The sequence below is a fragment of the Protopterus annectens genome, chromosome 10.part0 (genome assembly GCF_019279795.1).
Source record: "Protopterus annectens isolate FY-2018-M chromosome 10.part0, PAN1.0, whole genome shotgun sequence".
In the NCBI taxonomy this organism is placed as follows: domain Eukaryota; kingdom Metazoa; phylum Chordata; order Ceratodontiformes; family Protopteridae; genus Protopterus; species Protopterus annectens.
The window spans coordinates 600,241,321-600,262,513 of NC_056744.1; the positions used below are offsets into that span (position 1 = coordinate 600,241,321).

General features: G+C 40.8%; 1 protein-coding gene across 18 annotated transcripts in view; it reads right to left on the bottom strand.

The window, feature by feature from the left end:
• Positions 1–16,144, bottom strand: part of PTPRF (protein tyrosine phosphatase receptor type F) — a 3,404,399-nt gene extending 3,388,255 nt beyond the window's left edge. For 15 of the 18 annotated variants that reach the window (XM_044085440.1, XM_044085435.1, XM_044085434.1 and 12 more), the window contains exon 1: positions 15,619–16,143. The gene's annotated coding sequence lies outside the window, so the exon portion shown is untranslated. Of the gene's footprint in view, positions 1–14,406; positions 14,422–15,618 lie in introns of those variants that run through there. The other 3 variants (XM_044085436.1, XM_044085429.1, XM_044085425.1) reach the window with 2 other exon arrangements.
• Between the last annotated feature and the right edge of the window lie 5,049 nt (positions 16,145–21,193).

A 21,193-nucleotide genomic window follows, 5' to 3' on the forward strand; every position in this document is an offset into this window, starting at 1 on the left:
TAAAACCAAATGCAAATAAAACTTAGTAAGGAATATTTTAGAAGACTTAAAATTAATCCTTAAAATAGCAGTGACATCTAGGAACAAAATCCAAGCCATAAACCAATTTGTTCTTCCTGTCCTCACTTACAGTTTTGGAGCGACTGACTGACCCCAAAAATGCGTTGGATGGATTAGATAGGAAAACAAGAAAGATGTTTCATGCTCACCAAATGGACTTATAAAAATCAGTGCATACCAAGATTATATCTTCCCTGTCCTCTGGGAACTCAGTCATTCTAGAGGTTATTGGATCCCCTGTAGCCCTTAGCAGAACCTCAGTAATTGTTTATTGGCATTGAAACAGAATACATTAGTTCCAAGTGTGACAAAATTAAAACTGCAGAGCCTGGAATGTCATCCCAGGCTTGACATGTGTAATATCCTCACTCTCTTGCTTCTCTACTCATGCTTTTTAAAGTCTGTCCAAAGAATCCATCAAATGGCATGCCCATGAAGTCAACTTTTGAGAGTTAAGCAAATTCTGTTACGTGAAACCAGGTACGGTGAAAAGTCTGTCCTGTGCCTGCCACCCTTGCTAAACCATCCACAGCACTGTGGGCACATGGCTTAGTTAACCACAGAAACACAGGTTGGCACATGGAACTGTAATTTAACCTTAAGTTCGGACTCCTGTAACCCTTCGGGCAGGCAGACAGAATGTCAGACATAGGCACACACAGTCTAATGTCCTTGGGGAGAAGATTGAGAACAAAAAAACACTTTTAGTCTATCCAGTGCTAGCAATTCCTCATTAGGTGGATAGGCAGACCCTGACTAGAGGTTCATCTGCCATCTTCAGACCAGTTGAGACAATTATGGAGTCTACAACAAGGTTCTGCAACCAGCTAGGGCAGTCCTTGGGAGGCCAGATGGTACTGTCTGCCCTCTTCAGGACTACCACATCAGGGTTCTTCTATGCATTTTGCCTGACCAGAGAACCAGCTGAAGAAACCACTCAAAAGAATGATGCAATGGATCAGAAGGCCTCAACAAAGATTTGTTTGGAGTCAAAAGGGGTCTGTAGGGGCCATGTGACCTGGAACTTTATGAGCTACAGTAGTTCCTCAAAATATGGCAATAAAGGATTCCTGGTCTATGTTCCGAGTGGGAAACTATGGGACAGTCTTTGCACTTATTCTTGTACTTGGCATTTCCCATTTGGTTGGAGGAATTACAGCCGAGTTGGAAGACAAAGTTGGACGCAATCACAAATTTCTGTCAAGACCCCTCAGCTTCTCTGCCCTGGACAGGGTGATAAGTAAATGCAGCAGCTAAATGGTGTCTCTGGACCACAGTCTGTACAGCTGGAGGAATAATCATGTACGAAAGCCTGAATCATTGGCATCACCCCAAGCCTAAGATAAAGGATGCTGACCCCAAAGGATCAGCACTGAAAATTAAAGGCCCCTAGAATGAGGCTGAAAGGTTGCCCTTTACAACAAAGCTGATGAATCAACATTGACACTCAAGGATGAAACAGCAGCTGGTAACCTGGTTGAGGTCTGTACCTCAAAGTCTATCATCGAAAAGACCTATTCCAAAAAAAGAATGCCGGGTAATGAAACGAGCAGAACCAATGGCAATCCTGAGGGACAGAACCTCATTGCTGATAGAAGCACTAGCCCTGAAAGAATCAAGGTTTGGAACTCCATAAGTCAACAGTAATGACATCACCACAGCCATTTAGTTTGAATATATCAACCTCGTTGGGGCCATCAATCTCAATACTGACAGGACCAACTGTCTCTTCAGGACTAGTGTTGAACTGACCTCAGGTGAAGAAAGTTTAGGATACAAGTTACGCTGCAAAGATATTCTCAATCTCCCAGTGTTATTGGCAAGAGACACATGGGACCATACTTGCTACACTGAAGAATGCCTGACACGTCCACTTACAATGCATATGGACTGAAACAGATCTGCAGAACCAGAATGATACTGAGGAAGAGCAACAAGGGGTATGACGCTCCAGATCAGATAAGACAGGTAACATGCTGTCAGGATGTGGGAGGAGTTCTCAAGTGGGAGCTCTACAATTTCAGCATGAATTTAGCAGGATCAGATAACATAAATCACTGCACCTTAAACAGCAAAGATCACTAGGACATGGAGGTGACCTGAAAAGTAGGGCTAGGCTGTAACATACTCTGCAAGATGGCTGCAGCAAACTCAGCTCTAACCTAGAAGACATGTCAAGTCTGCAGCTTTTGGAAAAGGCATGTTTGGAGGATTATGTAGCCATTTCTAAACTCCCTTTTGGAAGGCAATAGTGGTAGCTGTCCTAGTCCTATAAGGTCTAATAGTTCCTATTTTCTTTACCTTATAAAGCACAACACAACATGATACAATGGGACAGCCAAATGGACGTTTTCTGTATGGACATGGCTCTATCATCCTTTTCTGTTCCAAAGGATAAACAATTGACTTGAGCTTCTAGTATCCTTTGTTCTGTACAAACCTCAGATGCTTCTGTACATCCACAGAATGCAATATCTTTTTCTCATTGTTTTAAATACTGGGAAAGAAGACAGTTGCATAATGGCTTGGTTGAAGGTATGATTAATTTTGGTATAAAAAAGGGACTCATTCGTAGGACTTTGTTCTTGTGAAAGGTTAAAATGGTTCTTTACAAAATACACATTACTGCAGGGGTGATGGCTACTGAAAAATGTTACTTTCCAAGTTATAAATTTTAGGGGAACGGTTACTGCCAAGCTCAATGGGTGACAGAGTCAGTGTTTCGAAGACCTATGGGACAGCAATCCATTTTCTCAGATACAGAATTCATTTCATGACGTGTTTAACAGGTAACAGGCATGACAAAGGCTGGTCCAAAGGAATGCAGACTAAATGAAAGCTTAGATAAAAAGCTGAACTATACAGTTCACAAATACTGTAGCTCAGGGGGATTGGTGCGAAGATGGGACAGTGGTTGGTTTTATGGCACAATGAAACTCTTCCTCTTGGACAAGTAGGATTTCTTACTGGCAAGATTCCTAGCATCTTTAAACATGTTAAGCACGTTCTCAATAAATTAGTGCCTGAAAGGCAAGAATCAAACCACAGAAGTTGTGATATGTAAAGTCTTCGGGTTTGGATGTGTGAGGGTCCCTTTGTTCTAAATCAGGTCATCTACACACAGAGGCAGGACCTAAGGTTTTTATCTGGAGATTTCACTGAGGGACAATGTTTCATTGAGAAGGGAGAACCAGTGGCGACTGGGCCAAAAGAATGCTCTCAAGAGCAACTTTAAGCATCTTCTCTCTTGTTTTCAGGATCACCTTGGACAGCAGAGGTAATAAGAGTGAAAGCATACAGGATCTGAAGGAGAAAGCATCCACTGCTCAGGAGTGTTTGTATGGTTCTCTTGAACAGAATTTCAAGAGGCACCCATGTTGGAGGTGTAAGTAGGGTGTTGAAAAGATGAACCTATATACCAAATTAAGGGAAACATGTCTGAGTACCAACAACTCATGCAGGCATGCCCTTGACTTGCTTAGTTGGTCTGGCGTTGAATACAAATGTGATGGGATGTAGACTGCCTTAAGGATTATCTGGGACTGCAGTGCTATCTCCCAGGCAGCCATGGTGAGCCTGAACAAGGGTTATAACAGAGTTCCCTCCCTACTTCACTACAGTACTATCTGCTGTCACATACAGGACATCATCCCCCTAGATTTGTTTGAAGCCTTAAGGTGCCTGCACCTATTCTGCATTTACATTCTTTCCTTGTATTGCATCTGACATGTACACCACAGTGCAATAATCACGGATCTGTTCTTATGGCCTGACAGAGGGACTCCTGGATGAAAGATAACCCCGGTGACCATTTGAAATGTTGGGACTCCCTACAATGAGTTACAAAAAATACGGACTAAATGGCTTAAAAAATGGGCTTACGTATACCAAGTCCAAGATGGCCATTTCCTGGAATATTCCCTTTTCTCTTGGGTATGCCAACCTTAGAACTGATCTATATATATATATATATATATATATATACACATACATACATATACACACACAATACATATATATATCTATGTGTGTATATGCATGTGTGTACATATGTGTATATATATATATATATATATATATATATATATATATATATATATATATATATATATATATATATATACACACACACACATACACACACACATATATATATATATATATATATATATATAGATATAGATATAGATATAGATAATATAGATATACAGATAAACACACACACACACACACACACACACACACACACACACATATATTACTTTGGGGGATGAACAGCGTGTTAGAAATTCACTCTTTTCCTGGATTTTTTGTTCTGTTGGCACTCTGCATTACAAATGCAGACATTTCAATAGGGTGCTGGTAACTTAGTTTTATCTGACCTGGGTGGACCACCACTCCAGTTTATTAGATATGCAGGGTACTATAGGAAGCAATTCTGTCAGGAATCAAAAGTGTTTGTTCTTTTATCTTCAGTACCAAGGGCTCTCTTTCATCTGCATCTTTCCCTGAGGTACCAGAGTACTGGAAGCCATCTACTACAGTGCTCCAGGGCGTGTGTGAGAAACCTTCCTCTCCTGAGCCACCTTCTAGAAGTAGTCCATCAAGTGATCTACTTTCTCTTGGCAGAGGAAGATTCGAGACTGGCCACAAGAATATCATTCTTTTAGAAGGGGTAAAGGTGGACTGGGAAATATTGAAGGAAAACTCAGGATTCTAAAAATAGTCAATAGTCTTATCACCTTCCTCCTGTGATGGAGCCTGAATAAGTCAGTCAGTCATCCAGATAAAGGGAGATGTGAATGCCTTGGTCTACAGTACGCTACTACTAGAGCCAGGCTCTTTGTGAAAACACTAGATGCAGCAGTCAATCCAAAAGGGCAAGGAGGTAAACTGGTAGTGGAAATTCCTTGCTTTAAATCTGAAGAAGCACCTGTGGTTCTTGTGAATATAATGGGCAATTTAACAATAAGCCACTGTGGCTGTCCACTATCATAAGCAAGTCTTTATAACATGAGAAAAAAAAAAAAAAACCTTCTAAAAAGTCCTCCAACATATCCACGTTTGCCCATGTTAAAGGCTCTGTCAGTCAGCAAGAAGCTAAAACATGACGACCAGGAAGGTCAGAGATAAATGTGAATTGAAACCTGCATCATAAGCCAAGAATAAAAGGATTGATGGATTAAGAAAATGAGGAGTAACATCCCAGCAATGCTACTAACTCACCCAAAATGACACTACTTACACTAACTATGAATACATACCTTAACCCTCAAACAAATTTAGTACTAATGCTACCTAAAAAACAGTAACTAAGCCCTGTAAACTTTTAGAGTCTCGCACAGATCCTAAGATTATCATGAAGCAGGGTTTTAACTGTGCTCTCGTACACTAGAAATCCACTTCCATTGGCCCAAACAATTTACCTCATTGCCTAACAGCACCAAATATGCCCTCACAAAACCCTTCCAAAACGTGTTTAACTAGCTTACCCAAACGGTGTGTCCCTGAGGTATGGAAAACAGCTGTTGCAATGCTCCTTTATAAAAAGAGCCGCAACACTGACAACTGTAGACACATCATGTAGCAGGAACAAGAAACAGAAAAATCTTTCTATATAGCTCAATTAAAATTTCCAAAGGCATCTCATCCAGATCCAAAATAAGTCACCATCCCTCTGTAATCAGCCCTAATTAGACCAGAATTACAATGCTCCTTTTGGCACATACCAGAATGGGAGGACAGAACAAGACTGCCTGTAACATCTGTCAAGACTGGCTAGTAAAACACCACACATCGCAAGAGAGTTGAAGAAAAACTGGGAATTAACATGGAAGGTGTGGACATGAAAGGGAGAAGGCAGCCATGAAGGAGAGAGTACAACTAAAACGGACTTTACAAATTCACAAATCTCCATCTTTTAGCTCTGCATCTGCCTTTAGAAAATAAATAAAATAGATAAAATAAATTAACCAACCAACCAAGCAATAAATCCAGGCTGACCTGCCTTTGAGTGATTACAGAAGTTTCGTAATGTTGGAATGATTCATACTTGTAAACTACTTTAGGAATATGCATACACAAAACTGTAAAAGATAAAAATAATGTAAAACCCTAAGAAAAAGGCAAGAAATAGAAATATAATGAAGGTTATCTGTAAAAACAACCTCAAAAGTGGACAAAAATGGGAAAGTGGACAAAAATGGGAAAGTAGAGCTGTGAATCTTAATTTACAATGCACTGAATGCGACGACATTTGACCCTGATGCTATGCATTATTTTAACTGCAGTCATCATAGGAAGTTACTAGCCTATTGGTCCCGAGGCCCTTACAAGCCTAGCCAAGAGTTTAGCCCATGTTTAGATAAGTCAGCACAGGTGGAATCCCAGGGGTGTATTTTCTGTTTCCCATCCAGTTATCCAGGCTGCGCTTGAAAAGGGATAATGAGGTACTCTGCTTGACGTGGAGACAGAGTCTATTCCACATGGGAGTCTCTGGGACACATTTGTCCCACCAACAAATCTTACTGAAGTCACAGACCAGGATAAGGTCAACTGTGCAGGTTACTCGAGTGGAGCTTGACTTGCAGATATGCAGCAGTCTCATCAAGGTGGGGTCTGAGACTGCTGTAATGCCAGACAGAGGTCACCTCTGAGAAACCTGTATGAAACAGAGTAGAGGAACAGGGCTTTTAGTCTATCTTTGTAGGGTAGATGTTTAAGGCCCTGGATTCTTCTGGTGAGGAACCTCTGTGGTCTCTCCAGCTGCTGCATGTGCTTTGCGAGGTACATGCCAAAGGGGGCACTGTACTCAATAAATGGCCTTATAAGGGAAGAATACAGGGATGTTATTAATTCCTTGTTGATGCCTAGCTGAGAGCGTTTATTATGCCCGAATGGGGAATAGTGTTGAAGGCTTTGGCCAGGTCATGGTAAGTGGTGCACACAGTCTTCCCCTCGTCCATGGATTTGGTGACTTGTCTCAAAGAAGTCGACCAGATTTAACAGACATGACCTCCCCTTGACAATGCCAAACTGTGTGTGGTCGAGTGTTTGGAGGTTACCAATGTCCCTGTTAATGAGGTCCCTGGTAATCCGTTCCATGGCTTTTCAGATCAAGCTAGTTAGGCTGATGGGTCTGTAAATTTCCTGGATTGGTGGACGCTCCACCTTTGGACAGTGGATGTCCCTCCACTCGGCTGGGACAAAGACAGTATTCAGGCTTTTGCTGAATAGCATGCCTAGCTGTGTGGCAAGTTCCTGCAGAATACAGCCTGGGATGTTATCAGGTCCCACGAAGGATGTATTTTTTGTCTTTGAGAGATTTACCGACGGGGGGACAGAGGAGTGAAGTTTTCGCTAAATCTGTCAGCGAGTAGGTTGGCTATACCTACAGCATTTGTGTATGTGGTATCCTTGACCACCAGTTCTAAACAGATCTGGGTGCTTCCTTTGCGGACATATGTGAAGACCACCTTAGGATTGTCTCTAGATGTGGCCAATTTGGACTCAAAGTTGGCTTTAGAGGATTTCACTAGTGGTCTTATTTGCTTGTTTAAGCTAAGGAGAGATTGCTTCCAATTGGGCACCTGCTCCTTCTTGGTCCTGGACAGCACTTTTTTCCATTTGTTATATAGTTTATTAATTGCAGATGCCCACCACACAGGTTTACTCTTGCTTGCGGTGGATGATTTTGTCCAATCAGGTATTCCTGACTCCATACATCTATACAAGTGCTCATATAGTACTTTGGTGACATTTCCAACAAAGGGGGAGGGGGCTGTGAAGCTGTTTACACCGTCCCTCAGGAGATTGTAATCAACGTTGGAGAACTTTGTTTGCCTTTGTCTAGGGGGGGGGGTCAGGGGAGATGCTGACTTCGAAAGTGACCTCTTTATGGTCGGATCTTACTAGGGAGGATAATACTGTAGGGGTGCTGCAGTGGTTACTCATGTTGGTTAATACCAGGTCCAAGATATTATCATCAACTCTTGTGGGGGTATAGACTGTTCCAAAGAGGTCCAGATAGGTGGAGTGAGCATCTTGCGTCAAATTTGGGGGCCTGTAGCTAGCTATGATTTGAATAGGGATCTTGTCAAGGGTTAACTGCACCTGGAGGGTCTCCTGTGCATCATACTGTTTGACCAGACTGGAGGTATGTGGGTCTTTAATATATATTGAAATTCCACCTTCTTTGGCTTTGCTGCCCACAGTTTGGGGTCTGAATGTATGATAGGATGAGTAACCAGGTACAGGTGGGGTGCTCTCCGCAGCTTTGAACCAAATTTCTGTGACTGCACAAATGTCAACATCTTCCAAGGTTAAGAATGCTTGCAATGAGAGCAGTTTCATGTTTAGACTCCTAGCATTTAGCAATATGACCTTTAATTCACACTTTGTTGAAATTTTTATGTTGGTTTTATCGACTTTAGGACTTTTCCTAAAAAAGGCACTATGGGGAGGCAAGGGCCTTTGCCAGAAGACTGAAGCCCAAGGGAGACAGATACAGGCCATCTCTAGCAAAGCATCATGGTCTGTCAATCATATCTTCCCAGGATGTCAGGTACTGGATCCCCCTGAATGACACCGGAAACTAAATCAATCATTTTCCGTTTGTATTGGTGGCATCATTCTGGGTGATGGTAGAGTGCTGTTTAAGGCTAGGGACATATCTGCCTGGGACATGTATTCAGCAAGCTCAATCAAGTTTCTCTTCATATAGTCCAGGGAGGTACGTCTCAAGTCATTCACCCCAACATGGAGTATGAGAGGGTCATAACAGTACCAGTCGTTGAGAGACTCGAGTGCGTGTGTGATATGATGGATTTTGGCACCTGACAGACAGCCGTGACTTTCTCCTTATCCAGCCTGGTGTTTGACACATCTCTGTGTCTCACAATGGAGTCTACTATAACTAATATGTTGGGTTTATGGTTAGGCCTTTGTGGTTACGAGACACAGGTGTGTGGACTATGCGTGGTATGTGGTGTGGAGGGTTATGGAGTTTGCGTGCGTTTCTGCCTTTGAGGTCTCCTTTGTTTGGCTATGTTTTTGTTGAGAACCTCCACATATGTGGGTGTGTGTTATGTAGTTGTGGGTGGTGTTTGAGGTATAGTGACTGTGTTGACAACCTTCTCAGTGCCAGATATACTGGCTTGTGAGGGAGAGAGCACAGACTCTAGGTTCTTAATGTAATTGCATCTCTCACAAATTGCGTTCCTAGGTGACAACAGTAAATGGTTGTCAGTGTACATAAGGCAGTTGCTACACTGTCTCAGAATGCCCATATCAACCAGGCTAGTAGGAGAAACCATAGGAAATTGTCCATCCATATTTGTCAAAAACTGAGGGAGAGAGGCCAGGGAGAGCCAAGGGGTAGGCCTAAAGCCCAAGTGCTTAAACCAAAACTAAGAGGCCTAGAATAACACTTACAATTTAAAAACAGGCTAAAAACAAACAGTAATAAATGCAGCAAAAAAGATGCAATTGATTTGTATTCTAATTTCTGAAAAGTTTCAAACAGAACAGAATGTAAGGCAGAACTGTGAGACATAAGTTGGGTGCCACATACCTTAGGGGAACCCCTGATATCTGTGACATAGCTGTGCAAGATGTCATTAAAATCTTTCTAGTGTGGCTAAAATATAGACGGTCGTGATCTAACATGCAGTTATGGTGTCTTTTTGCTAGCAAAAGCTTAACTTTGCTTGTATTCTTTGCTGCAATCTGAATACAAGGTTTTCCCAAAAGTCCTGGTTACAGCTACATTACTTAGCAACATGATTTAATATGCAATCTTCCCTACACCAAAACCTTATAAAAAGGATATCCAAGAATCCATACTTTCATGAGATCTCCAACAAGACATACCAGGGTACAGACTCAATCCATACATGTTCAGAAAGTGCTTACAGACATTACTGAAACTTGCATGACTCTACCAACATTCCTGCAACGACAAAAACACTGTTTCCTGGTCAGGATGGAATCTGCAATGCTCCTCCTGAGATCAGTTTCAACTACAGGGTGGAATCTCCTGGCCTCAGCTATCCCAGGAATGGGACAATAATTATTACTTAATTATAACCACACACACTATCTTGTCCTCCTTTTTGAAAATAGGGACCTACATCCTAGAACTACCTCCTTGGTCTTCCATACAACCCTGAAAACACATACAGCTAGTGTGAATCTTCAGTATTTGTGACCAGATTTCACCCACTCATGCAGTCTTGCTACCAAGACACTTAACTACTGCTATGAGCTCATCTAAAGACAATTCCAGCAGTTGCTTCTGGCTTCTCTTCATAGAAGGGATTATGCATCAGGTTCATAGGTTCCCAAAGTGTTTCTTCCTCCAGCCACCCTCCTTCCATATATAAACATCAGTGTTTTTCAACCCCTGCCTGAATATTCCACATCTACTCAGGGCCTTTCCCAAGCGACAAATCCAATGTAGCACAGAACACCTCCCGATCAAGAATCTGGTCCCAGAACTAATGCTGTGTGAAGATACAAGACTACAACTACCTGGTACTTTTCAGCATTGCAGACTAGCTTGTACACCTTTTTCTCCATCAGCTAGATGACACCCCAAGTTCAAACATCCATAATTCACTGCCAATGCATCCAAGAGGTCATTTTCAGTCCCTCTCCTCTTCGATGGATTGGAATTATTTCTGACCTCTACCCCTTCCCATGTTGGTAATAAAGTCCACAAAGATGCTTGATGTAACTTACACAGGATGAGACAGTTGTGACCTAACACCCAGGGAGTCACTGGTGAACACTATCTCCAAAGCCTGACTCAAACGTGGATCTCAGTACTAGAAAAAAACTTCTCTCTGAACCATTATTAGAGTCCAATATTCAGGTAAATATCTGGACAACATAGTTGAGAAAGACAAAAAAAAAAAAAAGATTTTTAAAAATTGAAACACATCTGTAACAGTGTAACTGCCTCATTTGCAAACAAACTGTTTAAACAAACATCTAAAACCCAGGCTTCAAAAATGAAAAAAGTGAACACTTTTAATAAAATCTCAGTCCATGTCTGCTCTCTCTTAATAAAGAATGTCCAGAGAAATTCAGAAAAGTTCAATTCCTCATTAGTTTGCACTTTTTATGTCACCATTCTACCCTAAACTGGTTCACTATTCCCTTTTTATGTCACCATTCTACCCTAAACTGGTTCACTATTCCATTATTCCAATAGATTAAATACTGTACTGTGATGTTCGCATTGAAAACTATTTTACCTATTTTATAACAACTGAATCAAAAATACTACTGATGCAGCAAAAATATAAACACAATTAAGTGTCACTAGGCATATCCCCTAACAAACTCTTTTCTTCTAAACCTCCTATGTCTTAAAGGGACCAACACTATTTGTTTAGTGACAAAGAACTTAAACTAAGCCATCCGTATCTCTCGACCTCACAGCAAGAAATCTGGACAAAGCCGTACGCAATGAAGGATCCAAGGACCAAAAATAGGGACACGTAAAATATTGCGCTTACAAACTTTGAAAGTTGATAGAACAACATGTTTTGCATTAGCATGAATTTTCTGAAGGGTGTGACGTCTGAAACGCAAATTGTCATTATTTTCTGACTTCAACGATTTACCAATGATGTGCCAGAAAGTCAAATTTTTATAAATAACAGACCAAAAATACGAGGCAAAAATTCTGGACATTCTACAAACGTCTGTGTACAGTGGAGAGGTATTGAGCCATCATTTCCACAGAACGCTAAGCTGGTCATGTCTGAAAAGTTATTACAAGGCAGCAAAGGGAACCGTTCGAAACTGACAGTGCAAATCAATACTAACTTGATTATTTGATGCTCAAGATTAAATGGCAGTGACTAAATTACCACCCAAATTCAATCGACTGTTAATGGGTTTTATGCTACAGTAACCACCTAGCGTTTCACAACTGCAGCACGCAATATATAATACTGCAGAGGGCTTTAGCCAGACACTCACAAACAGCCAAAGGCATATTAAACCGAGACATGTGACAATATTCCTCCTAGAAGAAGAAAAACCCTTACTAGCTTTTAGTGACTTGGGCGTGAAACACTCCCAACTGGCAACACTGCTTGGGCAATACCCACCCCATTGCACGAAGAGGAAACCCCACCCAGATCAGCTAGTGGCACCGCCTACCGACCTCATCAGGAACATATTACAAATATCCATTAACACATGACATAAGATAGTGTGTAATGAATATTTATCTTTTTAAGAAATGTTTTTAATCACTTTAACATATGTAATGAACATTTATGATGCAACTGGTGCCATGAAAACCGCGTTAAAAATAATATCTAAACTATGCAAATATTGTATTTATATCAATGTCTTCTGTCCATCTAAAATTTGTATGTTTCATTTATACTCGGAAATGTGAGGACTTTGAACTACATTGTGTTTATTTTCTTATCAGTTCAGTGGTCCAGCTGAATCATTGCCCTACTAGGTAAAAAAGAAAACATAAGAATTTGCGCGGATATTCCACAAGAGATTTTAAGTGTCTAACGTTCAGCCCTTTTCCCTATTGAATCGCCAAAATCCTTGTAGTTTTCTTGAATACGCTACACCCACATGCCAATTACATAAGTGCGTAACAATGCTGACAAAGCCAAGTAGTACTTAGTTTAAAACGACCTGCATATAGGGTTGCCACCTTTTCAAATGGCCAAAGTGGGACATTTTTGGTTCAAACATCAGATTTTACAGGCCAACACATACCCAATGTGCACACCTGTAACACTCAAGCATACCTCTCAACTGTCCACGATTTTCAGGGACGTCCCTTATTTTGACTATCCTCCGCCCCTGGTGACTTTTGGAAAAAGGTGGTGAATTACACTTAATGAGTTACAGAATGTCAGGACATTTGCCATTTTACAATTTTTGTCAGGACACAACTACCAAAGAGGGGGACAGGTGGTAACCCTACCTGCATAGCAAATTAAAAAATATATCGAGCGTCTGAAAAAAAATATTATTACTCTCCAAATACTTAAACCTGTAACACTGTAACAAATCTCATACCTCTCAACTGTTTTCGATTTTTCAGGACGTCCTTATTTTGACTATCCTCCGCCTGGTGACTTTTTACAGAATATATATTAATTAATTGTCATTCTGTCAATGACTCGAGGTAACAGCACTAATATTTTAAAAGCGTCCCCGATTATTCATGTATTTGTCCCAGAGTCATAGGAGCTTCATTCATAGAGTATCCCACGTACAATACAATAAAAATGACGACCATGGTATAGTAGTTCAAGCTGAGGAAAAAAGTGTGTAAGGACCAAGTTCTGCCCATTTCTGTATTCAACTATGTAGAGAGATACAACTGTGTTTAGATACATTTTAATAAGACAATGGGAAATAAAACATTACACAACACGGACACACATGACTTTAGTTTATCAACGTATGTATACTTTTAGTAAGTTTGTTAGCATAAGCTGCTACATTACCAAATGTATGTGAAGTCAGCAGGAAATTTCCGTTCGTGTCAATCATGCAAGTGTCACATCCAAAAAGCGTATCAATCACGACGAGGACGCCCATACCTGCGCAGTCCCGCCCAGGGGGCGGTTCCCATGTCTAAATAAAAACCTTCATAGTGCCTAGATTCAGGAGTCCCTTACATACAGCTAGTGTTAATCACCAGTGCATCTTAGTTTCCGTCTCCGTTTCACAGCCACCCAATATTTACGGCAGACAGACTCACAAAGCACATCGCACTTATCCTTACACAAGCTCTTTCCTTATCCCCCGTTGCAAAGCTGCTGCATCTGTCTACATCCCAAATGGCAGAAAGCAAGGTAAAAGTACCACTTAAATCCAAGTTTAGAGAAAACCAAGTGTGCCAGATGGACCTCCCTAATGAAAGAGAGCACTGCAGGCTAAAGTTACTACATTATGGGTAACAAACAGCAAATGTTCTCACACAGCGAATTCATTTTATTTTCCTATAAGCGATTAAATCAGTAATTCTTTAAGTAGCGATATACTTAAGATGTTCAAAAGTGTGCAGCAAATGCATACGGGTGTACACAGTAAAAAAAAGGAGGGGGGTACTGATACGACAGTTATTTAAGCCCCCTCACGGCGTTAACCCACAGTAGTACCAGCAAAACTGCAGTATCAAGACAATCTTACAGGCTTGTATTGCATTTTTTTCCCATAGACCAAAGCTGTAAAGAGAGGAATAATCAAAAACCGCATCGTAGATGCAGAGTTGTGTAATTCATAATACACACCATTCGTAGAAACAAGACTTAAAACAAAATATAGCTTCAGATGTCTCAGAAATCCTACCTGCCAAAAACTGCAACCTGGGTTCATAGAAATGTACAAGTTGCTCGGCGACTGTCTTAAGAAGGGTTGACTAGATAGTTCTAGTGGAATGTGCATCTGCACAAGGTGCCATCATATTTCCTTCCCAGAGTCAGATGTTATCTGTGGGGATCCAGGTGATAATGTATGCAAGTCAGAAAGTAATTATCTTCTGAAGCCATGATTAAGACAAAAGTATGTGGGCACGGGGTAATGCCATCAATAGAATACTGCTGTTCCACACAGCCTGACAGATCATTTCGACCACAAGCAATGTGTGTGCATACTGGTACACCCACAACAGTGCATACAACCTACAAGGAATTCCTGGTTCCAGGAAGTAAAGGACACTGACTGATTGTTGTCGGTCAAAATCTGCCACAGAAGGCCAATGCTAATTAACAAACGCTGTTATACTATTAGGCGAAAGTAGGCAGAACCACATGTTGACCACTAAATTGTACTGTAGAACTCACTGTGAAAAAAATATATATTCATTTAGCTGTTTATTTCCATTTCTTGACTCGAAAGTCCGACTAGGCAAAAAAAAAAAAAAAAAAAACCTTTTCAGTCGAGGCCCGGGGAAAAAAGCGCCACACAAAATTATACAATGTCAAATAGTAATACAAAAAACACAATCCGCACAGGATTCACACTGATCAGAAATAAAAACATCCTATTTTAATCATTTCATAATCCAAAAACTGTTCCAGTAGCAAGTTAATTCCATATTCCACAATGAGAACTATCGGAATTGTTAACGCATCAGCACAAAAGTCAAACGGCAAGGGACGCAATTTTAAGCGTTGACGATGTAGATCAGCACTGATATCTAATGTACATATGCTGAACATTTTTGCCTCAATATTACATAAATTGCAGACTCTAGAAACATAAAAGTAATTCCAGTTCTGTAAGCCACACAGAGCAAATTGATATTTGCACATCTACTACCCTGTATCAGTAACAAGTGTACCATTCAGTCCATATCCTTAACAAAAAAGCAATGTTACCACTGTGAAAGGCATGCACACATACTGTACTTATTTATTTTTAATTTAACAGGGTAGGCGGTATGTTCCAGAGACTAATTTTCAGCCACAACCCGAATTGGTTTACAAGTCAAATAAACATACAAAAAAGATTTAGTTCTATATCTCCTGAACACTGAAGTTTCAAACAATATCTACTTACTGTTTTCTTTTCTTTTTAAGTTTCACCACGAAAGGCTTCACTTTTTTTTAGGAAACAGCCCACATATAGCACCGGCAGTGTCCCTGCATAGCAGACTACAGCACCAGCGCGAGTACCTGCCACAAATCACAGATTACACAGTCACCTGGTTCGAGCGCTTATGAAAGAGAAAAGGTCCCCGGCCTCAAATCAATGAATTAAAACAGAAACTGTTTGTATCTCCAAAATGTGGAAAAATCTGTATTAATCTCAATGGCAAATAGTATATGTAAACCAAACCCTTAAACATTTAAAGGAGAACAATTCCCTCTGCTGCAAACATCCTCGTCCTGATCGTTTTTTCATCCTAATCTGGCAATCCCGTTTTTAAAAGAATATAGAGACAATATTATACTGTCGCAATTCCAACTATTTTTCGGACAATTCCCCTGTTAACAGCGTACAGTAAATGTTCCAGACTTACAGGGTCCATCTCGCGGTCGGGAAACGGCAACTGTCGTCGGCCTTTCGGTCACGTCACGGCTACTATTAAAAAAAATGTGGTGGTTCTTTTTTTTTCCCGCCCCATGTCGACGTCAGTGCTCCCAACAAGTGTGGAACCACCCACAACATGAGCTCAGCAACCTGAGGGTTTGTTTACATCCCTCGTGGTGCTTAAAAGCACCTGTCTTACAGCAGGTACGTCTTTTTTAAAAATGTTTTAAAGGGAGTTTGTTTTTCAGTCCTCCATCCTACCAAGGCCTGTAAGGATAGCGTTCGTATGTTAATAGGTACTTTATAGGCAAATTTTTGCGAGGCTCTTAAAAACACCAGGCTTGCATTCCCATGGTAATTATGCCACTTATGTTTTGCGTGACGAATTACTGAACCAGTATATGTCAGGGAAATTGTATTTTTCTGAGGGCCAGTGGTAGCTCTCAACCAATCCGGGATAGATCTCAACAGAATGGGGGACACATTTGGAAGTAATCTGGAGCACATTTAAGTAATTTCTATGTTAAATTGTTAATCGCTATGTAATCCAATTGGAGCTTTTCTCCCCGGGCCTCCGCTGAAAATGGACCCACGTCCAGTCGGACACTCCCGGTCAACAAATTTAAATAAATAAATAAAATTTAAAATATTAGTATTATTAATTTAAGACATTGACACAGTTATTAATATGCATTTTTGAAGACGTGAAGAGCTGTAATTGCTTTTTTTGTTGTTGTTGTTAAGTGCAGTTCACCACATTTTCTCCAAAAGTTTTAAGAGGGGCAGACGTAAAATTTGAGTAAAAATCAGGGATGTCTTTAAAAATAAGGGACAGTTGAGAGATATGGGTCAGACAAGAATATGCCGGGATAATTACGAGTTTCCTCTATGCCATGAAAGACAGTGGTGCTAAACCGGGAGTGAATTTGTGATTATTCATCCATTCCTCCAAATTACCATTGAAAAGAGTAATACAATTACTTTTGTTTTATGGGAAGTGAAAGACTGTTCCAAAGAGTGATAGTCTAAGTGATCAATACCTATCCTTCCAGCATTATCATCATATGTCTCCCTTCTCATTTTCTACATGAGGTTGTGGTGTCATGTCAACTGTTGCTATCTCTCCCTTGAGTCAGTGCCACTCTCCTGCCTTCTATGACAGTCATACTTGACTGTAGTAGGTCTTCTCACACACAATCATTCCACCTATTCTGGAAGCCCTTGTTTCCTCTTGTCTTTTTCCTGTTTGTTCCAGATCCTCATCAAATTATCTTCTGCTTTTGCACATGTGCCCAGACCACCATAATCTGTTCTCTTTGACCTTTTCTGCAATTGGAGCCACTCGGGCTTCTGCTATGGTGTCCTTATTTTTGTCTGTCCCACAATGTGCATCCTACCCACCTGTCTCGGGCACTTAATTTCTATTCTTTTTCAGCTCCACTTCCTTCCTCTTTTTCCTGAGGTGTTAGAGCCCTGAGTATTTCCTTGAACTCTTGAGCTTCCTCTCCAGTCAGCTTCCAGGTCTTCAGCATATTCTTTGTTGACCTTGGAGCCTGACCAACCAGTGGTGTTATACTGTGGGATTACTGTTTCACTGGGAATAACTTTGCAATCTTTCTTTCCTTTGGGAAGTCTACCCGTGTTGCATGTTGGCCATGCTTGTATGTGATCTTCTGACTGTCTCTCTCTCTCTCTCATGCTGAACTATGTGTTGTCCACAATGAAGCCATTTGCTAGACAAAAGTCCAGAATAGCCTCTCCTTTTTTATTCCTGTTGCCCCACCCATGTGGATACAGGCAGTCCTCATATACAGTTCTTCTGTCCTGTTATGTTCATTCAGGTCCTCCATTATTAATACCAACTCATGTTATCCAGTTTTATCTAGTAGGTCCTGCAACTGCTGCCTGACTTTACTCTTTTCCTCATTATTACAAGCCTGCTGTGGGGCATAGGCTGACATTTTGAAAAGTGCCATATCCTTACGAGTCTGTCACTAATTCTGACGACACCCTTTGTTGTCTTCTGAAACTTCTCTCTCGCCACATTCCCACACCATTTCTAATTTGTCTTCCCCCTGAGTAGTAGACTCTGGCTGCCAAACCAAATAGGTTTGTTGCACTGTCCTTCTATCTTGTCTCCTGGATAAAGAGGATGTCCACCCTCCTCCTTGCCATCATGTCACCCACTTCCAAGTTGCATTCTGTCAGTGAATATATACCGAGTGAAGCAAATTTTAGTTCACATTTGGCACGATGATTGATTGGTTTTACATCCAGTTTTCACTAAAAAGATCTATCCCAGGTAACCCAAGCTGGGCAACTGGACACTGACCAGCCAATAGCTTACTGAACCTGGGCTGATGGGTTTTATGGTGGGACACACTAGTCAACAGGGGTACACCAACCCCTCTCACTATTAACATGGATCACTAGTGTAGGTCTCAGAGTAGGACAGGTCCTCAACACACTTATCACCAGTAAATACCATGCCCATTTTTGATGACTTTAGTCAAAACAACCAAATCATTTAGAGCCAATTTTTACAACGTTGAGTGGCTAGCCTTAACACAGCTTGCAGTCTCTTATCTATGTTCTATCTAGAGGATACTATGCACTACAGTTGATGCCCGAAGCAGTTGTTTTATACAACTTTTCCCCCAACAACTCCATTCATGAGTGAGTATGAGGTGGAAAAACCTATCATGTTTTTTTTTTTTTGGGAGTGGGTCCCACAGAGACAAAGGGGGAGCAACACACAGGCATTGGCCAGAGTCAGGATCAAATCTTAACCTTGTGCATGGGAAGTGAAGACTTTAACCATTATGCCAACTTCTGTCTTCTACATCATAGGATAGGACATGGCTATACTTATCTCTCCAGTATGTTCTATTAATTGTTTAAAAAAAGATTTAAGGTCCTTGAGTGGATGTTTATAACACCATTATATCCGAGAGAATAGGGCCTGTTGAAGCTATGCTCATAAGGCAGAGGTCACCTTTTAATAACCTGTATGACACCAAAAACAGACACAAGGCTTTGTGATGGTCTGCATAGTTTTTTATGATTTATGTCCTTGATCATTTTAGTGAGAAAGTGTTGTGGTTGTTCCAGTTGTATCTAGTGTTTGAACAGGTACATACTAAAAGGGACATTATACTCAATGATCAGCCTAATGAGTGCCGAGTACAATGGAATAATTACATCCCTGGATCTGGACACCATACCTTTAGATATAAGCTGTGGGATGGAAAAGAACTTCCTTACAATAGTGAATATGTGATGATGAAAAAAATGTTCAGCATTGACATCTCTAACTATGGGCTCAATTTTCAGAGGAGTATTACCAATGTAATAAATGAAAAACAAACTGAAAGTATGCCTCTGTACAACTGAAGATTCACAGTTAAATATACAAAAAGCACTTGGAAGATGTTGCAATAAATTCCAAAAGCTGCCAAGTGGTGAATCCCAAAGAAAACTTCCTTTTATTAACACCAATACAGGCTTAAGCGCTTTCGGCCATGAAAATGGCCTTCATCATTTATTGCAGCACCTTGCAAGTGCTTTTTGTATATTACCAATGTAATAGTTACAAGGAGAGTCATCCTTGCCTAAAGATACAATTATACATTTCTTGGTATTAAGTTTTAATCCATAGTTTTGACACCAATTATTTGTTTGAGACAGGCTTCATGTAGAATCCTAGTGTCCCTTGGGGAGTTTAGGATAGCACCAAGTCTGCAGTCATCTGTAAACTTGGGTTAGCCACAAACCCTTAACATTAGCTTTGACCTCTGAAAAGTAAATGCCACATAGGAATGTCCCAGGGCACTCTGTTAGTGACAGGTCTTTTGGAGGATGCAGAGTCAACTACCGTTAGTTCCTGGGTTTTTCTTCTGAGCCAGTTTGCCAGTCAGTGAGTAACCAGGGTTAACACTTATCTGAAAGAGTTTATCTACAATGTCTGCACATGGGATGGTACTGAATGCATTTGTGAGTTCCAGATATGCAGTGTGGACCTATTTTTCCCCTCATCCATTGACTCAGTGACTTTTTCGAAGAAATAATCCAAATTAAGTAGGCAAGACCTGCCTTTGACTAATCTAAACTGGGTTGGGTCACGAGTCTGTAGGTTACCTATATCCCTATTTATTTGTTCCATAATAATCCTCTCCATTGCTTAATGCTTTCATATAATAAGCTGAGGCCGTATGAGTGATAAGTATTGATGCTCTGCACCAATGACGTGCTGTCATTGGTCTTGAATCAGGTCTCTGTGACAATGCCTAAATCAGCATTTTCCAGGGTGAGTGTCTACAGGGTGTGGACTTTACAGTTTAGGCTCCTAACATTGAGCAGAAATTACATAATGCTGTCTGGTGTTGTTTTTTTATCTAGGCTCCTAACATTGAACAGCAGTACATTATTGCTGTCTGGATTCTGTTTAGTTATATTGGAAGCTTTAGTAGACTGACATTGCCTCAACAAGACACTGTGGGGTAGATAAGGTTTGGGCCAGTATTCAGCCTTATGGAGGAGGTGTAGGCCATCCCTGGCAAAGCAATTAGGACTGTATACCATCTCTTTTCAGACTGATTGTGCCCTGCCCTGGAATGATATCAGAAGCTAAGCCAATTGTTGAAGTCAGTTATCTTTGATTCGTATTGTGGCATCGTTCTTGGTTATGGTGGAATACTGCACAATACCTGTTCATACCTCCCTCAGACACATATTCTGAGAGTTCCATCATGCCTCTCTTCATATAATATGGGGAGGTACATCTCAAGCTATTTACACCCACAAGTGCAATGATTGTATTGTATATATACTTCTTGTGCAAGGATTTGAGTGCATGTGTGATGTGGTGAATCCTGGCACCTGATAAGCAACTGAGCATGATCTTTTTGCACAGCCTAGAGAGTGGTTTGTTGGTGTATCTCACTATCAAATCACCTATGACTAGGATATTGGATTGTAGGAAGGTATGCCTTATGGACTTTTGAGTTAAATCAGTGTGTTTCATGGTGGGTGTTGCCTGTGCTGGGTGTTTGTGAATCTGTGTAGAATGCTGAGAGTACTTGTTTCTTAGGTTAGATTCAGG